The sequence below is a fragment of the Meriones unguiculatus genome, chromosome 2 (assembly GCF_030254825.1).
Source record: "Meriones unguiculatus strain TT.TT164.6M chromosome 2, Bangor_MerUng_6.1, whole genome shotgun sequence".
NCBI lineage: Eukaryota > Metazoa > Chordata > Mammalia > Rodentia > Muridae > Meriones > Meriones unguiculatus.
In genome coordinates, this window is record NC_083350.1 from 95,687,960 (window position 1) to 95,692,753 (window position 4,794).

Sequence of the window (4,794 nt, forward strand, 5' to 3'; positions counted from 1 at the left end):
ACTTGGACTTTAGTTCTGTACAGGGTGATAAGAATGGATCTATTTTCATTTTTCTACATGTAGACATCCAGTTAGACCAGCACCTTTTTTCCATTGTATGGTTTTGGCATCTTTTTCAAAAAACAAAAACAAAAACAAAAACAAAAAAACAGGTGTTCATAAGTTTATGGGTTTATTTCTCGGTCTTCTAGCCAATTCCATTGATCTACCATTCTGTTTCTATGCCAGTACCATGCAGTTTTTATTACTGTTGCTCCATTATACAGCTTGAGATCAGGGACTGAGATACCTCCAGAAGGTCTTTTATTGTAGAGGACTGTTTTAGCAATTCTGGTTTTCTTGTTATTCCATATGAAGTTGAGAATTTTTCTTTTAAGGTCTGTAAAGAATTGTGTTGGTAATTTGATGGGAATTGCCTTGAATCTGTAGATTGTTTTCAGTAAGTTGGCCATTTTACTATGTTAATCCTGCCAAGCCCTGAGCATGGGAGATCTTTCCATCTTCTGATATCTTCTTCTAATTCTTTCTTCAGAGACAGGAAATTTTTTTCATACAAGTCTTTGACTTGCTTGGCTAGAGCCACATCAAGGTACTTTATGTCCTTTGTGGCTATAGTGAAGGGTGTTGTTTCCCTAAATCTTTCTCAGCCCTTTTGTTTTTTGTATACAGGAGGGATACTGATCTTTTTTTTTTTTTTTTTTTGAGTTAATTTTGTATCCGGCCACTTTGCTGAAGGTGTTTATCAGCTGTAGGAGTTCCCTGTAGAATTTTTTGGGTCACTCAGGTTTACTATCATATCATCTGCAAATAGTGATACTTTGACTTCTTCTTTTCCAATTTGTATCCCCTTGATCTCCTTTAGATGTTTTATTGCTCTAGCAAGGACTTCAAGAACTATGTTGGAGAGATATGGAGGGAGTGGGCAGCCTTGACTTGTCCCTGATTTCTGTGGGATTGATTTAAGTTTCTCTCCATTGAGTTTGATGTTGGCTATAGGCTTGCTGTATATAGCCTTTACTATGTTTAGGTAAGTGCCTTGTATCCCTGATCTCTCCAAGACTTTAATCATGAATGGATGTTGGATTTTGTCAAATGCCTTTTCAGCATCTAAGGACATTATCATTTTTTTTCTTTTAGTTTGTTAATAAACCTCAGTATATGGAAAATGTGTTTTCCCAATCATCTTTTTGAGATTTTCAAGCATTAGTACTGTATTTGCCTGGCTTTCTCCCCTTCTTTTACACACAAGTCCTCTTGTGTCTATACCACCCCCAGCTCCATCTCACACTCACGGATTCTTTGTACAAATTATCATTATGTAAGTATATATACACATGCACACATATGTACATGAACACAACCTGCTAAAATCACTTACTGATGCTTGTATGTGTATGTTTGAAGGATTGGCCACCTGATACTGGTTAACTGATTAGGGGCCTCATTCATGGGGAAGACTGATTCTTCCTCTCTCAGCATTCATTATTTGTCAATAGCTTTTCATCTAATGGTGGGACCTTCTAAGATTTCCTCGGTTTTCTTTGGCATGTCAATTGGTGTTCTCATTGTTCAGGTCCTTTTGATTTCATGGATGCAACTTTCCTGTCATACTCCGAGGACACTGTTATCCAATGTGTCCTGGCCTTCTGGATCTTACACTCCCAGGGCATAGCAGGTTATGTTTAGAGAAAGGGAACAGCGAGTAATTTTCAGGAAAGGTTACACTTCTCATCTGTCTTATTTGAAACAGAATCCACTCAGAAAGATCCTTAAGTGGGAAAGAATCATGGAACACGAAACGCCTTTGTTTTGCCTTGCTGCATGCCTGGTTTCGATGGCCGAAGGCCTAGCAGCCAACTTGAATGGATCATGTTAAGGCTGGCAGAGCAGAAACCTGGAAAGACCCTCTTCTGCTGTGGATCGTTTGGGACTCTGAGTTGTTCTCCAGACTTGTCTTAAATCTAAGAAAAAGGAACCTTATCTTTCTTAGACCATCACTGTCTGAGTTTCTGCTTTAAATAGCTGTGCATGTCCTTCTTGGGGAGTTTGATTGTATTTTCATGATCCCTGTCAGGTCTTTATTTACACTTGTACTTTTAAAAAATGTCCACGATTGTGGAGCAGGCTGATGTACTTGTTTGTTTTGAAATAAGTAGGCTCTCTGGAATGATGTGCTGATGGCTATTTCTGGGCAAAGAAAAGTTTAATTATTTCTGCTGTAACCTCAGTTCTCTGACTTTCATATCCATCATACTTGCTTTAAGGCACAACTGGGGCAGAGTTCATTTGCACAGCTGACAGCCAGCTCTAGCCTTCATTCATCAAGGACTGTTTCCTGGCTTCTGTTAAATTGAATGGTTTGACCTCATACTATCCCTACATGTGGTCTCTGTTTGGCCTAGAAATGTCTTGTACAGGATGAAATGCAACTTAACTTGGTGTGTAAGTGGAAAGGTAACCTACTCTTGCAATAAGTGCCAGGGGTTCAGCTAATCTCCAACATCCAACTGCTCAAGCTCTGTTTAAATGAAACAAATGAGAGTCATAACCCATAAGAGCCAGGTCTGTAGCTCACTCCCCCCCCCCATACCACTTCCTATTGTCTGTCTATAAATATAACTTTCCATATTTCAATTTAAATGTAATTTCTGTAAGAATGTAGGACATTCTTAACCAGTTTTGATCTAGACTGCCATTTGATTCTACAATCTCAAAGCGAGTAGAAATCTTCAAGGCTTGACTTGCTGTGATTTCTCTTTGAATGCCTACACAGGTAGGCTTCTTTCTTCTTGTTATTTTTAAGTTAAGTTGGGAGACACTCTACTAGAATGTATAGACTATTATTAATTTTTATTAGTTTCTCGAGAATTTTGTACAATGTGCATTGATGGCATTTAACCTTTCCCAGTTCTCCCAGATTTACCACCTGCACTCAGCCAACACCATTTTCTTTTTGAGAACTTTAAAACCCTCAAGTCCAATTTGTGGTACTCATACAATTTGTGATACTCATATATTCCAAGATATGTGGCTTTTCACTGTAGCATAATCGGCTTAGTAGGGGCTACATACTTCAAACCAAAACAAAAGCCTAACTCTACTGTTCTCAGCAGCTGTCAGTTGCTAGCTGCTTCTCCCCTAGGATTGGGACACACTTCTTGCTTATCACCTCACTTCTCTGTGCTGGGATTGTGACTGGTTTGAGTTTGCATGGGGCTTGTGCACGTTGCAACAGACACTGCTAGTTCTTATGTGCAGCTGCTTGGTTGTGCCAGAAACAATCATTTCCTGGTTGTCCAGTCATCTCTCCCTATGGTTCTTTTGGTCCCCTTTTCCAAAATGATCTCCAGGAGGGGATGTAACATAGATGTGCCATTTAGGGATGAACATTCCACAATCTCTCATTCTCTGTACCTTAACCACCTTTGGGTCTCTGTGTTAACTTTCATCTATTGTAAACAGAAGCTTCTCTGATGAGGAATGAGAGGTGTTCTAACCTATGTGTATAACAGTGAGTCATTCAGAACTGGTTTGATACACTGTTCATTTGGCAGAATACAAAATACATTCTGCTATGTTCTCCAATAAAGCCTATGACCTACCTAGCCACAGGTGAGTCAACATTATTTAATAATCTTACAATAATTTAAAAGTGTTAACTTAATCATTAGTTAGGCATTCAGATTATAATTGTTGCTATTAAATTTTTAAGTCCATATTGTTTTCTTTTTTAATTTTTTATTTAACTTTTATTAATTACACTTTATTCATTTTGTATCCCCCCATAAACCCCACCCTCCTCCCGTCCCGGATCACACCCTCCCTCCCCTTTCTGCATGCATGCCCCTCCCCAAGTCCACTGATAGGGGAGGTTCTCCTCTCCTTCTTTCTGATCTTAGTCTATCAGTTCTCATCAGAAGTGGCTGCATTGTCATCTTCTGTGGTCAAAGAGCAGGCCAATCAGATTATGTCAGAGGCAGTCCCTCTTCCCATTACTATGTAACCCACTTGGACACTGAACTGCCATGGGCTACATCTGTGCACGGGTTCTAGGTTATCTCCAAGAATAGTCCTTGGTTGGAGTATGAGTCTCTGGGAAGTTGCCTGTGTTCAAATTTTCTTGTTCTTTTGCTCTCCTTGTGGAGTTCCTGTCCTCTCCAGCTCTTGCTATTTCCCAGTTCTTACATAAAATTCCATTCATTCTGCCTGACAGTTGGCCATCATGCTCAGCATCTGATTTGATAGTCTGCAGGGCAGAGGCTTTCAGAGGTCCTCTGTGGCAGGTTCCTAGGTTGTTTCCTGTTTTCTTCTTCTGGCTTTCAGAGGCCCTTTGTAGCAGGTTCCTAGATTGTTTCCTGTTTTCTTCTTCTTCTGATGTCCGTCCTCTTTGCCTTTCAGGATGGGGATTGAGCATTTTAGTTAGGGTCCTCTCTCTTGCTTAGTTTCTTTAGATGCACAGATTTTAGCGGGTTTATCCTATGTTGTGTGTTTATATGAGTGAGTATATACCATGTGTGTCTTTTTGCTTCTGGGACAACTCACTCAGGATGATCCTTTCCAGGTCCCACCATTTACCTGCAAATTTCATGATTTCCTTATTTTTCATTGCTGAGTAATACACCATTGTATAGATGTACCACAATTTCTGCATCCATTCTTCAGTTGAGGGGCATCTGGGCTGTTTCCAGCTTCTGGCTATTACAAATAAAGCTGCTACAAACATGGTTGAACAAATGTCCTTTTTGTGTACTTGAGCCTTTTTTGGATATATGCCTATGAGTGGTATGGCTGGAC